Source organism: Lathyrus oleraceus, chromosome 6, assembly GCF_024323335.1.
Source record: "Lathyrus oleraceus cultivar Zhongwan6 chromosome 6, CAAS_Psat_ZW6_1.0, whole genome shotgun sequence".
Lineage (NCBI taxonomy): Eukaryota > Viridiplantae > Streptophyta > Magnoliopsida > Fabales > Fabaceae > Lathyrus > Lathyrus oleraceus.
The window spans coordinates 174984491-175002250 of record NC_066584.1 but is presented as its reverse complement, the minus strand read 5'-3'; the positions used below and the strand labels follow the sequence as shown (position 1 = coordinate 175002250).

The 17760-nt window shown below is 39.0% G+C and overlaps 1 non-coding gene across 1 annotated transcript; it reads left to right on the top strand.

Moving 5' to 3' along the window:
- The first annotated feature begins 691 nt into the window (after window positions 1–691).
- LOC127099773 (small nucleolar RNA R71) lies at window positions 692–798 on the top strand. Its single transcript, XR_007794245.1, has one exon. It is a non-coding gene; the product is annotated as a small nucleolar RNA R71 (small nucleolar RNA).
- Window positions 799–17760: the final 16962 nt, after the last annotated feature.

Genomic DNA, 17760 nt, shown 5'->3' with positions numbered 1-17760 from the left:
TACTTTACTTGCTAGTTGTTTAATTTATTCGCCAGTGTGTACATTCTGGTTTAAGAAATCTTTATTGGTTTGCTGTTGAGAAGCTATAACGTTTTCCATCATGATTTCCAAGTTGGATTTCCTAGGGGCGTTATTGTTAGGTGTAGATGGGATCGACTTCTAATATCCCGGAGGTATAGCTGGGGCTTGATTTGGAGATTGTCCAGGTGCGTATAAAGCATTATTACTCTTATATGAAAAATTGGGATGATTCTTCCAATTTGAGTTATAGGTGTGCGAGTAGGGGCTTCCTTGAGCATAGTTTACTTGCTCCGCTTGGATTCCTGTTAGGAGTTGACAATCTGCAGGAGTGTGACCTTGGATTCCACAGACTTCGCAATTCTGAGTTATGGCAACCACGGTGGCTGGAGGTGATACATTTAAACTTTCAATTTTCTGGACCAGAGCATCCACTTTTGCATTAACATGATCAAGGTTACTTATCTCGTACATGCCAGTTTTCGTTTGAGGTTTTTCTACCATTGTTCGTTCGCTTCCCCACTGATAGTGGTTTTGAGCCATGCTTTCGATAAGTTGGTAAGCATCAGCATAAGGTTTGTTCATTAGTGCCCCACCTGCGGCGATGTCTATTGTTAACCTCGTGTTGTACAGGAGACCATTATAGAAGGTATGAATTACTAACCAGTCTTCTAAACCATGGTGTGGACAAAGTCTCATCATGTCTTTGTATCTTTCCCATGCTTCGAAGAGAGACTCGTTATCTTTCTGTTTAAATCCATTTATCTGGGCTCTTAACATAGCTGTTTTGCTCGGTGGAAAATATCGGGCAAGAAAAACTTTCTTCAACTCGTTCCATGTGGTGACTGAGTTGGAAGGAAGAGATTGAAGCCATCTTCTAGCGCTATCTCTTAACGAGAAAGGAAAAAGACGAAGTCGAATTGCCTCTGAAGTGACACCATTAGCTTTAACAGTATCGGCGTATTGGACAAATACGAATAAATGAAGGTTTGGATCCTCGGTAGGATTTCCAGAGAATTGGTTCTGTTGCACTGCCTGCAACAGTGAAGGTTTAAGTTCAAAGTTGTTTGCTTCGATTGCGGGTGGAGCAATACTCGAATGCGGCTCATCTTGCGATGGAGCGGCGTAATCTCAAAGAGCACGAGCTGGTTCTGCCATCTCGGGTATCGGCGAAGGAAGAAGATTTTTGAGATCAGGAAGTTCGACAGGAGGGAGATTGTTTGCAGCACGATATTCCCGAATTCGTCGTAAGACTCGGAGATATAGTTCGATATCGTTGATTCGTAAGTAGAACGGCTCGCCTTGTGAGCGAGTGTGTGGCATACAAATCAACGAAAGAAAGAAAAGAAAAGGAAAATAAGCCTTAGTCTCTACAGCGTAACAGAAGAGTTACGATATCGACTAAACAAAAGTCCCCGGCAACGGCGCCAAAAACTTGATCGCGACTTTATGAGTCGAATTTGGGGTACAAACTGCAAGTGCACAGTTCTATCGCGTAGTTTTAAAAGATATCGATCCCACAGGGACTTATGAATCGATATACCGTTTTCTAAGGTTACTTCGTAAAGCTAAGGCGGGTAATACTTTGATTGTTCGGGGAAAAGTTAAAACTAAAAATAGGATCTAAATTAAATATCAACTAAACGGATATCGGTATGTAGTTCGTCGTAATTAGGGAATCATTTCTTCGTTGGTTTCTTGGTTTTAAAATAAATCTTTTCAGTTGACACTATTGATTAAAAGTCTTATCTCAAACTCTCGCTCTGTTGAATAAACTATGATTTTATATTAACGTAGCTGTCACTTATTAGTTAAGTCAAAAACCACTTTTTGAAAACAATAGAATCCGTAGAAACTCTTTTTAAGAAAACACTAATCGTTTAAACACCCTTATCTCAAACTCTCGCTCTGTTGACTTAGGTTATATAATTAAATTCAAATGCTTAACTCTCGTCCTCACATTCAACCTTTAAAAATACTTTTTGAAAAAGATTAGAATTTAATTAACTCTAAAAATTGCTCTCGCCCTGATCTAGAATTAATGTCCAATTAACACTGTCCAGTCAAAAACTCAAACTCTCGTTCTATTGCTTTTAACTTCTTTTATGTCTTTTCCTTACGTACAAAAACCTTGTTATTAAACCTGTAAATTGAGACCGTAAAAAGAGTGATTTTAATTTTAAACTTAATTAAACCAACTTGGTTTTGATTCCTTCATTCCGCTTACTCTACATACCGATACCTAAATAAATTAGCCAGACATGCTAAACAGATCTAAATAATTATCATGCATAAACAAATTCATCTCAGGCAAATAATATAATTCAACAATAAAACAGGGCATATATAAATTCAAACAATAATTAAAGAACCTGAGAAATTAAATAGCAGTCTTGAACACTCCACCATAGGCCGGTTGGATTTGTTCTTGAATTCTTCAATCAAACAGAAAAATAAAAGCGAAGGAATAAAAAACTAGACTCTAATGTAAGGTTAGATCCGGTGAAAGGTACACAATAGTTTCCGGTGTAGAAACTATTGTGCGAAAAATTATTTAATTTCTGGAAGCCTAACTGGAAAAGAAAATAAAAATAAAACTGCAATTAAAAGCAAAAACAGTAAAGAAAAATAATGGTATGCTTGCACGGCTGGAAGAAGAAAAATTGCACGGGGAAGAAGAAAATTGAACGAAGACCCGAGAGCTTTTCCAAAAGCTACTATTTATATTGGTACTTTTTGTAACTGCTTCCAAGGGTTTTCCGTGTACATAGCCTTCACGTTGCGAATGGTCAAGCGTGATAGTAGGCTTCAACGTGGTCTGTTGCGTTCCTTGTGCCAAAAATATAGGAGAATGGTGTGACGTCCGTCACACCATGTGTGACGCTCGTAACACAAGTGTGTAAAGCGTGACGCTCGTCACAGCATGTGTGACGTTCGTCACAGGCACAACGCCTGTGCTTTTGGGCTGGGCTTTGGCTTTTGATATTTGCTTCTTTTCATCCCTATTTGCACCTCCTTTTCTTCCTTTTTTACTTGTGCTTCAAATAAACTTCCTAAGATAAATAGAAAGAAAATACCGAGTAATATCGCGTAAAATGAAATAAATTGAAGTAAATAATAATATAATTTAATTAAATTGAGTCCTAGAATGTGATATTATTTCATGTTATCAAAACCTCACATGGTTTGCAACAAAAACAATCCATCGAACAAATGAAAAAATAAATCAACAGTTATCATCACACATCAAAATAGAATCAAAATGCCCTAAGAGTCATGGATCTATAAAAAGGCAAAGTGCATAAACCAACCGGATCTGCAATGTATAAGGTATGCCTTCTTGTTTCGCGGCGGATGAAAGATCGCGGGTTGTTGACGATGAAGGTGGAGCGGCGGAAGCGAACGGAATCGTCGGCGAGATTGTTGGTGAAGACCAACGGTGAATGTCGGTATCGCGTGAGTTTGGATGGTGGGTGGTTGTGAGGTGTGAGTGATGGTGAACGGCGGCTGAGGGTTTTGCGGCGGTGTTGTGTCGCGGTGAAGGAGAAGGAGGTTGTGCGTTTGGTGGTGGTCAGAAGGGTTTGTGATATCAGTTTTGTGTGGAGGATGAGATGGAGCGGTGAGTGGTTGGAGTTTTCGTACGGAGGAGGTTGTTGTGCTTGCGGGTGAAGGTTGAACGGCGAAGATGAAGAAGAAGATGGAATGTGAGGTCGCGTGAGGGTGGAGAAAGGGAAGTTGATGGGTGAGGAAGAGGACGATGAACAGGATTTTTTTCTTCTCTCTCTTCGTTTTTCAGCCTTAATTATGAGAGAGAGAGAGAGGGGGTGACGATAGGTAGTGGTGGATCCTCCCTTGTGAGTTTGTGAGAGTGGGAGTCTTAAGAAGGAGAGAGAGATGATAGTGAGAGGTTGGTGAGTAGGGCGGCGTGAGGTGTCACGTGAGAGAGTGAGGGCAGTGATAGGTGGCTGCGTGAAGAGACGTGTGAGTGTGGGAATTGTGAGGTGAGTGCTAGCTGTCAACTTGCAAGAAAACAAAAAGGAATCCAATGCTATTTACACATTTATTTTATTAACAAATTTTATTATCTATTATTTTAAAAAAAATCTATTAAAATTTTTTAAACATTAATTTAATTTAGATAATAATAATAATAATAAAAAAACTCTAATTTGTATATTAGAATAAAGAAATAAAAAGATTGATTATAAATAGAAATCGAATAAAAATTGACTCAAAAAAATAGATCGAACACACTAAAATAATCAGCACAAAATATACTTATTGAAAAAATACAGTGTTTCTTCAAATTCTAAAATAAATTTGCACCGGTTAAAAAACTCAGGCGGGTCGAGATATAACCGGAATAGCCGCTGCTGATTTTGCATGTTCTTGAGAAACAATTTAACCGATTTGTCTGTATTCTCAATAAATTTATCCTGATTGATATTTTAGGTATTATTCATGATGGAATGCATGTCATGCTGTGCATATGATGCAAAATAAAAATGAACTCAATTCTATGGAAATTTAAATATGCCCGGACAAAATTGGGGTATGACACTCTTGAGCACCTTACAGTATTCAGTTGAATGCCCATGTGCCCTAACATGGAAGTCACATCGAGCATTGGATTCATTTCCTTCGGCACTATCAGTCCTCTCTTGATTAAATATGGAAATACTTGACTATATGGTATTAGAAGAAGATCAACATGTCTCTCTAGCTTTGTTGGCCTTTGTCGGATGTGCTAACACTGCTAATATGGAGCGTGTTGCCGATTGTATGGCTGCTGACATGGATTCTGTTGTTGATACTAAGGAGGTCCTCGAATTATAGGATGACACTGATCCTTTGGAGAGAATGGTGTCTGATATAGAGCTTGTGGAGTTTCCTAGACTGCATTAACTTCATCCTCTTCTTCCTCTTGGGAACTGACAATGGATTCACTCTCAATGCTTTGGCTATTTGGGGTGCATTGGATTCCTCCACTTTTGAGGTTGCACTTAATGCGCTCTCCAATTGACACTAAGTGAGCAAAGTTCGATGCTGAACTGCTAATCATTCTCTCAAAGTAAGGGCTTTGTAAGGTATTCCCGAATAAGTCTATCAATTCCTTCTCTAAGAGTTGTGGTTCAACGCAAGCCGCTAACTCTCTCCATCTTTGGGCATACCCTCTGAAAGATCAGATGCTTTCCTAAGATAAGGCTCTCAACTGCGTGTAATCAGGAGCCATGTCCAAATTGTATTTTTACTACTTCAAAAAGGCATTAGCTAGGTCCAACCATGACTGAATGTGATTCCTTTCTAAACTCATGTACCAACTCAATAATGCCCCAGTTAAACTGTCCTGAAAACAGTGAATCATTAGCTTATCATTATGGTCATAAGAGGTCATATTTCGGCAAAACATCACTAAATGGTGCTTTGGATAACTATCCCCTTTGTACTTATAGAATTTTAGCACTTTGAACTTTGCGGGTATAACCAGGTCACGTACCAAACACATGTTTAAAGCATTCAGGTCAACATTCTCTCGCCCTTATATGACTTTAAGTCTTTTCTCTAGTACGTGACATCTTTTAGCAATCTCATCATCTTAAGGATGTTCAATATTCACCACCAGGCCTGTCCCTTGGGAATTTGGCACGGAGAATGCAAAGATGTGATACTCAAGAGCATCATGATATGAGGAACCCCCATCTCGAACAGTGTGGCGCACCTGTATAATAGAGTTATCAATTGGGATTCATACCGGCTGAGGCTTAGTGGGATCATTTACTGGAGGTGGAATGACATTCTCCATGACTGTAATTCATTGAATGTTGTCCTCTCTCTTTGCTAAATCTATCATAGCCTCCACAGTTGGTCTATATGGGTTTTCATCGAGTCAACATCTCCTCTTAATGAAATATGGCTTTGCTCCAACTGATCCATGATCTTTCAAGAGTTACTTCAAGTCTTATACAAGTGTCAAGAAGTCAACTACAGGTTATGGACAAAGGATGAATGAGTTTTTTTTTGTATTTTATGTGGAAAATTATATGCAATGCATGTTGATGAATGCAAATATGATGTTATGTGAATGAATTTAGTGCCATGTTCAGGATCACAGGTTCCACGTACTCTCAAGTTAATCAGAATAATGGGTAAGTAATTGGTATCTCTGATTAATGGAACCCCATAGGTAGGCTCTACAGTTGGTAGGTTCCCAGAGTCATGGATCCTTTTGAGAACGCCACTGTCGTGACAAAGGCTCGTCGGACAATAATACCCTTAAGATGATCTCTTCTAGGTGAGGTTTTCGCATTGTCCCACCAAGTAAGGATCCTTGTGGGCCTCTACTACACAACCATCGAGTCCAAGGTTCTACAAAGGTTCTTAGAGTCATAGAGCGAGGTCGGAAATATTACTGTAAGGTAATAATAGTCCAAGGGATCTCATCTAATTGGAGCTTTCATATTAACCCAACGAGCCTGAAGTCTTGTAGGTTAATACTATACAACCACCATAGATGGAAGGGTTAAAAGGTTCCTAGAGTCATTGATCCAACTTGAAAACACCATGGTCGTGACGAAGGCTCGTCGGACAATAATATCTCAAGAGAATCTACTCTAGGCAGGGTCTCCGTATCATCCTAACGAGGAAGGCTCCTCATGGGTGTCTACTACACAACCACCTTCTTAATACTATGGTTTTTCTCAGACTCAGGTAGAAAGCCTATCTCACAAAGTGCCAATAATCAGAGAGCCCCAATAGCAAAATAAGAACCAATAACCAATTACAAATAACAATAATACAATGAGCAATAATACAGTGAGATAAAGAAGAAAAGAAAGATAGAAGAAAAAAAATAAAGCTAACATTAATCGCAAAATTAACTAAGTTAGGCTTGACTCTCTCTTACATGAAGCATAATTCCCTAGCAGAGTCGCCATCTTCCGCATCTCGAAAAATACAATTCCTCGCAATGGTCGCGAAAAAAAAATGTTCGAACAGAGTCGCCATCAAATTATATTTATTCCAAAAGAGGAATAGGAAAATATCGATAAAACCTTTAGAAAATATAATAATGGTCGCCGCAACCATATTCGGGTTCGGGAGTCGATTACCAAGGGGAATGTTTTAGCACCTCTCATGTCCGTTGTACTCAACAAGAACCTTCTAGTCTAATTTGCGATTTGAATGTTAGCTAAATGTTATTTTTTTTCTTCGAGTGATAAATAAATTGAAAAGATAAGTGAATGGAAGCCTCAGAAAGGGGAAAATGGAGGTGTTTTTATTAGTGTGCTCCTTAAGATCTCGTAATCTCGTGTCTACGTATCCTTACGGTGCAATAAGGAAATCAGAGCATTCGTAGTTCAGGGAACTATAGTTTGTTAGTGTTTTTAAATGAATGACTATTTAGCTCACATTCGAAAGGCTAAACATTTACTTGTCTACTCTTGACGGAGGCTTAAGCATCAATTTGTTATGCGCGTTAGAAGGGATTGAACAATGTTCTTTCTGAAAAGAGTTTTTGATCACACTGGGGGTGATAAGTTGGATTAATGTGTTGGATGTTTGTTTGTTTATTTTCGATCGCACGGGGGCGAAAGATAAATTTGATGTGTTGAGATATTTTATTGGATGACCAATACTCAAATAGCCGAGTAAGGAAAATCGTATCCAAATAGTCGAGGAGAGGAATCGAAGGCTTCAAAACATCTCCCTTTTCATCCTTATTTATAAAAGGATTGGATAATATTAAGGTGTTTTAAACGGATGACGAATACTTGGATGATCGAGTAAGGCAACTCGTATCTAAATATTCGGGAAAGAGAATAGAAGGCTCTTGACCACTTTCTTTTTCATCTAAGTGATTATGAAAATAGGTTTGTGTATGGTTGATATGTTTGGGTAAATGACAAATATTTGAATAACTGAGTAAGTGAACTCATATCCAAGCATTTGAAGAGAGGAATCGAAGGCTCTAGACCACCTCCCTTTTTGCTTATTTTATTATGAAAATGATTTTACTTAATCGATTTAAAAGGTTTAGGAGAAATGATAATTGTTTGACTAACTGAGTAAGGGAACTCGTATTAAAAACAATCAAGGAGAGGAGTTGAAGACTCAAAACCACCCCCCTTTTCATTTCTAAATGAAATGGTGTTTAATCGTGATTACGTATTTTGGATTGATTTGAATAAAAATACTCGATGTTGAATCGAGGTTTGAAAGTGTGTTTACGAATGAATTGGATTATATGTAGTGAATAAATCATCTAATCGATTAATTAAAATCGAATAGGTCTCATTGTAAGAAAGCCCAATAGTAAGCTATGTGAGGTTTATGGCGATCCTAAAAGTAATCGACTTACAAGGGTGTGGAAATTGGTTCGACATTGAATCGAGAATTGTGTGATCTTTAATGGTCTTAATATAATTTTGAATCAATGATGAAATTGAATGAGGTTGGTGAAGGTGAGAAAAACAAGAAAGGGGGGTTTGAATTGTTTAGGAAAATAAGCGCTTTTTCAGACAAAGACCACACAAGGAATTTATACTGGTTCGCTTATAACACAAAGCTACTCCAGTCCACCCGGCCAAGGTGATTTCGCCTTCAATAAGGACTTAATCCACTAATCTTGAAAGATTATTACAACCAACGTCTAAGAGAAAGATCTCTTAGTCCTCTCAAGTATACAGACTGCGCAGAGTCACTTGAGGAAATAAAGTAATAGATAAAAAAGACTTTGTAATCTAGAGTGCTTCTAGGATAAAGCAAATATTACAACAGTAAGAACAAAAGAATATTTCACGTTCTAAGCAAAAGCTTCGTGAAAGATTGAGAGAGAGAGAAGAATGAGTTTATGCTTGTTGGTGTATCTCTCAATGCTGATTGCTGTCCTTTATAGAGAGGTGAAAGGACCGTTGACATTGATGGCAGATAATTTAGTCTTGAATAGGAATTAATGCCATAACTTCTGTTTTTTCTTGCCAAAACAACTTTGTCTCCCTGAATAAATTCTTTCCAATAATAGTTCCTTTCCATTTAAATTCAAAGTTGACGTTACTCTTTCTGATTTAGGAAATCCATAATCAAGGTCTATGTGACTCTGTTAATCTGAGATCTTGTTATGTGGATTTGGAGCTTCTGATGTTTTGATCTCTTAGGGTTCTGATGTCTTTGGATGATGCTGAAAGCTTCTGGAATTTAGATATACCTTTGTTCAGAGTCAGAACTTCTAGAGCGAACTCCTTGTTCAGATGCCTCTGATGTTTTTGCTGTTTTGCTCAGAGTTTAGAACATCTTGAGCGCGTTACTACTTCAGATGCTTCTGATAGTTTGTATCTGATATGATTCTGTGTCTGATGACGTAATCAGATTCCTTTCTTTTTGTTTAGATTCCTGCACACTTAGAAACTTTATGTTAGAGTGCCATTTTTGGTTTCGTCTTTTGTTATCATCAAAATCTTGAAATCTGTTGTAGAACAATTTTTGTTCTTACAATCTCCCCCTTTTTGATGATGACAAAACAAACTCAATTAGCAGATGAAACATTAAAAAATATCAGATCAGATAGAAGTGAGATCCCCCTGAGATAGGCTAGGGAGTTCAAAAGTTCTTACCAGAGCTTCCAAGCAATGATGTTTCTTGATACCTTCTGCAATTCTTAAGCTCATGATTTTAATTTTAGAGAATAGTATGTTTGCAGAGTGCTTAAGGTATTAGGCAATTTTTTATCAGAGCTATATTTGATTTCTCCCCCTTTTTGTCAGAATCAAAAAGACTTAAACAAAATAATCAACAAAACATTGTATATATTCAGATACCAGACATCAGAGATAAGGGCAAGAAAAACAAACAACAGAAACAAAGATAAGCAAGGCAACAAGCAAAAGATCCTAAATGCCTAAGGGTTGGGAGGAGGAGGCATTCTCTGAAGCAGTTGAGTCAGCAGGTTCTGGATATTGTCGTTGACGGTGTCCTGTTTGTCCATTCTGGCTTTGAGTTCCTTCTGGTCTTTCTGAAGTTCTTCAAGCGTCTTGAGAACCATAGGAATGACAGTAGAGGACTCCCCCTGAGTCAGAGCACTCTGTTCTTCAGCAGCTCTGGCTTCAGCTTCTGCGGCTTCCTTTGCTTCAGCTTCAGCAGCAGCAGCAGCAGCAGCGTCAGCTAGAGCTTTGGCCCTTTGGATTTCTGCTTGTCTGGCTTTTTCTTCTTCTTGCCTTCTAGCTTCTTCTTCAGCTTCTCTGGCCAGACGCTCCTGTAGTCTTGCCTCAGCATCTTTGATGAAGTCGTTTCTGACTTGCTCAGAGATGTGCTTCAGCTTGAAGGCCTCAGAAGTCATCCAGCCAATGACTCTGTTCCAGTGTGTCCTTACAGAGTCAGGATCATCACTGATGCCAGAGTTTATGGTCAGAGACTTGACCTTTTGTACTGAAGCCCCTGCGAACAGCATAATGGCTTCCTCTAGGGTAGGCAAGGAATGTTCAGGTTCAGATGTTTGAGGTGGAGAGGTTGGAGGGCTTAGGTTTAGTGTTTGAGGTTCAGGTTCAGGTTCAGGTTCAGATTCAGGTTCAGGTTCAGGTCCAGGTTCAGGTTCAGCGGAAGGGTTTGGAGGGATAGTGTCAGAGGTATGAAGGTCAGAGGGTTGAACTACAGAAAGAGTGATGCTTGGTTGTGGTGAACTTACTTCAGGTGGAGGTTGTGTTGGTTGTTGAGAGGCAAGGCTTTGAGCCTGAAGTTGGGCTAGGGTTGGAGAGGTTGGGTCAGAGTGTTCTGTATTTGAGGAAATGATAAAATAGGGAGGTGATTCTGGGGCTGTGGATGAGGAAGTGGTTTGATTTAATTGTTCGGCTTCGGATAGTGGTAAAGAGGTATTGGCAAGATTGAATTTTGGTAGAGGTTGAGAGGATCTGGTTGTAGAAGGAGGGGTTTCAGATGTGGTGTAGATGGGGGTTGGTAGAGGAGTAGAAGAAGCCAATGGCTGTACAGAGGGAATAACAGAGGCAGACTTACCAGAAGATTCTTGCAGAGACGCTGGAGGTCTTGATTCAGAAGTTTCTCCTAGCCTTGCTTTCTTCGCTCTTGAAGACTTCTCAGATGGACCTCTTTTGAACTTAACGAAGTCTGATTCTGAATCTAGCATATCGTCTAGTCTGAAGTCTGAGATGTCCACTCCTTCATCCTTCAGACGTTGGAGATAGTGGAGGATTGCCTCTCTGGGTTCATTCTTGTAGAACCTTGCGAGACCATGTGGCATCTTCCTCTGATCTTTTAAAGCGTCCCAAGAGGTGTCCAGCGTAGGTTTGACTTGAATCTTCTTCAGAATTCCCATGCTCTTCAGATTTCTGGAGTTCAGAGGCCTTCCAGTATCTATTGCCAAATCTTCCATGAGTTTGTTTTTCTCCAGATGATCTACGAGCCCATTTTCTATCAGAACATCAGAGAGAAGTCTTCCCAGAGGGATGTAGGTTCTGGGTTTCATGTTGTTCCTGGTCTCCCGTACGGAGTCTCTGAGATATTTGAAGAGGAGGGCTGGGAGGCAAAGCTTCAGACCCTTATGAATACAGTACAGAATACACTTCTGATATGTATTGATGTAATCTGATGAGTTGGATGCTGGGCGATGATGAATAGTTCCCAGAATGATCTTGAGCCACACTCAGAGATTCTGATGTAGTTCCTTGTTCTTTGAGGGATTGCCTTCTGTGTTGAGTTTGAAGATGGTGGGGTTGATTTCCTGAGCAATGTACCTTGCCCTAGGATTGATGTTGTAAATCCTTCTTCCTCCAGCTTTCTCCATGTTCAGCAAGGAGGCAATTGATTTTTCAGTAATCACTATCTTTACCCCCAGAACGTAGGAGACGATGAAATGGTCGTCAGCGTCAGCAAACCTCCAGAATTCCTTGATGAGGTTTGGGTAAACAGGGCCATAGAGCCGTTGAAAGTAGTTTTCCCAACCTTGTTGACGGAGTTCTTCAGTTAGGTCTACTCCATTCCTCTTCATGTTATTGAAATCCACAAGAGATTCACACAAAACTTCCAGTTTTTCAAAGGGAGTTGCAAGATTGATGTGAGCCTCACGGTCAAGAATATGAGGTTCCTTGTAAACTGGTGTTATGGTCACGCCTGTAACTGTTGGAGTAGGAGTGCTTGTGCTTTGAGCTGCGTTGCTGGAGTCCATTTGTTGAGAGTAGTTGAATACTGATTGTTGTTGTGAATCCATTGATGATGAAGAACAAGATGAAGATGAACTGCTTACAGAAATGCCTGAGAGAACTGGTTTGAGAAAGTGAGTGAAAGTGAAGTGTGTGCACAATGTGAGAGAAGTGTTTATATACTAAAATGAACTGCATGCAAAACGACACAACAATCTGAGTTTAGCACAAAAAAATAGCACGCTTAGAGGGAGAAATGATTAAGGCTCATTAATGAATGTCTAATCCCAACAGTATGCACACTGCTCGAGGAGATCTCAAACGTCTGTCCTTTGAATTTCTTCTGGACAGCTGTCTAGAAGTTCCAAGGTTAGACGCAATTCACTCCACGTGTTGATGTATCTGATCTTTAGGAATACCAAAGGATTGGTTCCTAGAGATTTCTAACTCAGATATCTTCTTAACTTGGTAGAAGTATCAGAGTCAGAGGAAGACGCTCATTTGTTTATGTCAGAGTCTCATTTTACATTTTCAGAGGCACAATTTATTCAGGACAATTTTGAATGTTCAGATTTTCTAGGATAAAAAGAAATCTATCTTCAGCTAAAGGCTTAGTAAAGATATCTGCCCATTGATGATCTGTATCAATGAACTTCAATGTTACTATCCCTTTCTGAACATAGTCTCTGATGAAATGATGTTTTATTTCAATGTGCTTAGCTCTGGAGTGTAAAATGGGATTCTTACTTAAACAAATGGCAGCAGTATTATCACAAAAGATAGGAATGTTACTCTCGAAGATTTGCAGATCTTCTAGCTGATTCTTCATCCAGAGCATCTGAGTTGTGCACAGTGATGCTGAGATATATTCTGCTTCTGCAGTTGATAGAGCGATAGTTGACTGTCTTTTGCTGGCCCAGGATATAAGATTGTTTCCTAGGAGCTGACAATTTCCAGATGTGCTTTTTCGTTCCAATCTATCTCCTGCGTAATCTGCATCACAGTAACCCGAAAGTCTATACTCTGATGTTTTCTCATACATTAGGCCCAGGTTAGGAGTTCCTTTCAGATATTTGAAAATTCTCTTAACTGCTGTTAAGTGAGTTTCTCTAGGATCTGATTGGAATCTGGCACAGAGACAGACACTAAAGAGAATATCAGGTCGGGTAACAGTAAGATAGAGAAGGGAGCCTATCATACCACGATAGAGCTTCTGACAAACCTTTTTACTGACTTCTTCCTTTTCAAGAATGCATGTTGGATGCATGAGAGTCTTTGCAGAGTTGCATTCAGCCATGTCAAATTTCTTCAGAACATCTTTTATGTATTTGCTTTGATGAACGTACGTGACTTCTGAAGTTTGGTTAATTTGAATTCCTAGAAAGAACTTTAGTTCTTGCATTAAGCTCATTTCAAATTCTGCCTGCATTAACTCAGAGAATTCTTGACAAACAGAGGCGTTAGCAGAACCAAAAATAATATCATCAACATATATCTGACATATCATGAGATCATTGTTAAGGTTTTTATAGAAGAGTGTGGAGTCAACTTTCCCTCTGATAAAATTGTGTTCCAGAAGAAAATTACTTAAACGTTCATACCAAGCTCTGGGAGCTTGTTTAAGTCCATATAAAGATTTTTTAAGTTTAAAGACATGTTCTAGAAAATTTGGATTTTCAAAACCTGGAGGTTGGTTGACATACACTTCTTCTGATATATAACCATTAAGGAATGCGCTCTTGACATCCATTTGATATAATTTAATAGAATGATTAATAGCAAAAGATACAAGAAGACAAATAGATTCTAACCTTGCAACCTTGCGACTGGAGCAAAGGTTTCATTGTAGTCAATACCTTCTTGTTGACTGTAACCTTGAGCTACCAGTCGAGCTTTGTTTCTGACGAATTCTCCTTTCTCATTCAGTTTGTTTCTGAAAACCCATCTGGTTCCAATAACGTGAGTGCTTATGGGCTTGGGAACAAGATCCCAGACATCATTCTTTGTGAATTGATCTAACTCTTCTTGCATAGCTGAAATCCAGTCGTTATCTTGAAGTGCTTCATCATAGGACGTAGGCTCGATCAGAGACACTAGTCCCAGAGGCGTCGCTTCAGAAGTCCTGAAGGTAGATCTGGTTCTGACAGGTTCGTCTTTGTTGCCCAGAATCAAATCTTCAGATACGTTGATGCGACTTTTAGCTTTCTTTGGAATTACTGGGGAATTAATTTCCTCAGAGTTCTGAGTGGCATTTGCTTCTGGAGCTTTATCAGATCCTGCAAGAGTGATTTCTAAATCTGCAAAATTTTCAACTAGCTTTGACTTTTCAGGGTCAAGCTTATCGTCAAATCTGACATGAATTGATTCTTCCACAATTTTGGTTTCTGTATTGTATACTCTGTAGCCTTTAGAGCGTTCTGAGTATCCTAACATAATACCTTTCTGTGCTTTGGAATCAAACTTGTTCAGATGTTCTTTAGTGTTTAAAATAAAGCAAGAACATCCAAATGGATGGAAATATGAAATGTTTGGTTTTCTTCCTTTACACAGTTCATAGGGAGTCTTTTCCAGAATAGGTCTTATGGAGATTCTATTATGAATATAACACGCTGTATTTACAGCTTCGGCCCAAAAGTGCTTAGCCACATTTGTTTCATTGATCATGGTTCTGGCCATCTCTTGGAGTGTCCTATTCTTCCTCTCTACAACTCCATTTTGTTGTGGAGTCCTAGGGCAGGAGAAATCATGGGATATTCCATTAGAGTCAAATAATTCCTCAATTTTTTTTTTCAAATTCCCCACCATGATCACTTCTGACTCTAATAATTTTAGAGTCAAATTCTTTTTGCACTTTGGAGCAGAAACTAGTGAATACAGAGTGTGACTCACTCTTGTGCTTTAGGAATTTCACCCATGTCCAGCGACTGAAATCATCAACAATGACCAGTCCATACTTCTTTCCATTGACTGATGCTGTTTTCACAGGACCAAATAAATCAATGTGAAGAAGTTCCAGAGGCTTAGAGGTGGTAACAATAGTTTTCTTTTTGAAAGAGGTTTTTGAAAATTTTCCTTTCTGACATGCTTCACATAGAGCATCTGAAGAAAACTTCAGTTTAGGTAGGCCTCTGACTAACTCGAGTTTATTTAGCTGAGATAGTTTTCTCATGCTAATGTGGCCCAAGCGTCTATGCCATACCCATTGCTCTTCGTGAACAGACATCAGACATTTCACATTTTGTTCTTTTAAATCAGAAAGATTAATTTTATAAATATTGTTTTTCCTCTTGCCTGTGAATAGGACAGAACCATTGTTTTGATTTATGGCTTTACATGTTTTTTGATTAAAGATCACGTCATAACCATTATCACTTAATTGACTTATGGATAACAAATTATGCATTAATCCTTCCACGTAAAGGACATCAGATATAGAGGGAAGAGTACCATTACCAATAGTTCCGGAGCCTCTGATCCTTCCTTTCTGATCTCCTCCGAAGCCTACGAATCCAGCGTCTTTAAGTTCCAGGCTTTGGAACATAGACTTTCTTCCCGTCATGTGTCGCGAGCATCCAGAGTCCAGGTACCATGACTGGTGTTTGAACTTTGCTGCATAGGATATCTGCAACATAAACAATCTTACCTTTTGGTACCCAGAGTCTCTTGGGTCCTTTCTGATTAGTTTTCCTAGAGTTTTTTATAACTTTGGGTTTTCTAGCATTTTCAAATTTTTGTTCTTGTGTGTGTGTGTAGTGATATGAAAATGGAGATTTGAGTTGGTCACTAGTAGAAGTTTTATCTTCCTTAGGATCATACCCAATTCCCTTTTTATTGTTTTGACTGACTCCATAAATCATGGATGCCATAACACTCCTTCCTATCCCATTTTTCAGAAATTCTTGAAAGGCTTCTTCGTATTTATAAATTATCGTATTTGAAGTCTGTGGAGCTTGAGATAACGCTTCTTCCAGTTCTAAACGATTTTTATTTGCTGCATCTCTTTGTAATGTTAAAGATCTGATTTCATCTTCTCGTTTTAGAATTGTCATCTCAAGTTTGCCACATTCTTCAAATTTTTCTTCAAGACAGCCTTTTATTGCTTTAAACTTTTGTTTTAATTTCTGATATGAGTTAAGAGTTTCTGACAAGCATGATTCTAGATCAGATCGAGAGAGTTCAGAAAATACCTCTTCAGATTCTTCATCTGAACTGTTCCTGGATGTGGTAGCCATGAATGCCACATTGGCCTGTTCATCAGAGTCAGATTCTGATGGGTCAGATTCGCTATCATCCCAGGTAGCCATTAATCCTTTCTTTGTTCTGAAGGTATTTTTCTTGAAACTTTCTTTTCTGGAACTATCTTTCTTTAGCTTGGGGAATTCATTCCTGTAGTGACCTGTTTCTTTACATTCATAACAAGTAATATCTTTGTTAGTTTTACCTTTTGAGGTTGATTCTGATCGATCCCCTCTGGGTTTTGGTCTTTTGAAGTTGTTGTTCCTCTTTTTCCAGAGTTGTTTAACTCTTCTGGTCAGGAGAGACAACTCTTCTTCCTCATCAGAATCTTCTTGTTCAGAGTCATCTGCATCTTCTGTCTCGGCCTGGAATGCTTTTGTTCTGTCAGATTTGCGTCTTTCAGATCTGGACTTTAATGCTACAGACTTGTTCTTCTTCTGAGGTTTGTCTTCCTCTAGTTCTATCTCATGGCTTCTGAGAGAACTGACAAGCTCTTCAAGACTGATATTGTTCAGATCCTTAGACAGCTTCAGAGCAGTGACCATGGGTCTCCACTTCTTTGGCAAGCTTCTGACTATCTTTTTGACGTGGTCTGCAGTTGTGTACCCTTTGTCTAGAACTTTGAGACCTACAATAAGAGTTTGGAATCTGGAGAACATTACCTCTATGGCTTCGTCATCCTCCATTTTGAAGGCTTCATATTTCTGGATAAGCGCCAGAGCCTTTGTCTCTTTGACCTGAGAGTTTCCTTCATGAGTCATCCTCAGAGAGTCAAGTATGTCTTTGGCTGTTTCTTTGTTGGTGATCTTTTCATACTCGTTGTAAGATATAGCATTGAGAAGTATGGTTCTGGCCTTGTGATGATTTTTGAAAACTCGCTTCTGATCATCTAACATCATACTTTTGGGAACTTCAACTCCATCCTCTGTGACAGGAGGTTTGTATCCATCTGCGACAATGTCCCAGAGATCAGCATCATAGCCTAGAAAGAAGCTCTCAATCCTATCTTTCCAGTAGTCGAATTTTTCTCCATCAAAGATAGGAGGCTTAGCATTGTAACTGTCTCTTTCATTTGTGTGGGCCATGGTTTTTCTCGTTCTGGATCTCTCTACACTGTTAAGTGTTTGATTAGAAAATCAATAAGAGAGTCGAAGCTCTGATACCAATTGAAGGTGAGAAAAACAAGAAAGGGGGGTTTGAATTGTTTTGGAAAATAAGCGCTTTTTCAGACAAAGACCACACAAGGAATTTATACTGGTTCGCTTATAACACAAAGCTACTCCAGTCCACCCGGCCAAGGTGATTTCGCCTTCAATAAGGACTTAATCCACTAATCTTGAAAGATTATTACAACCAACGT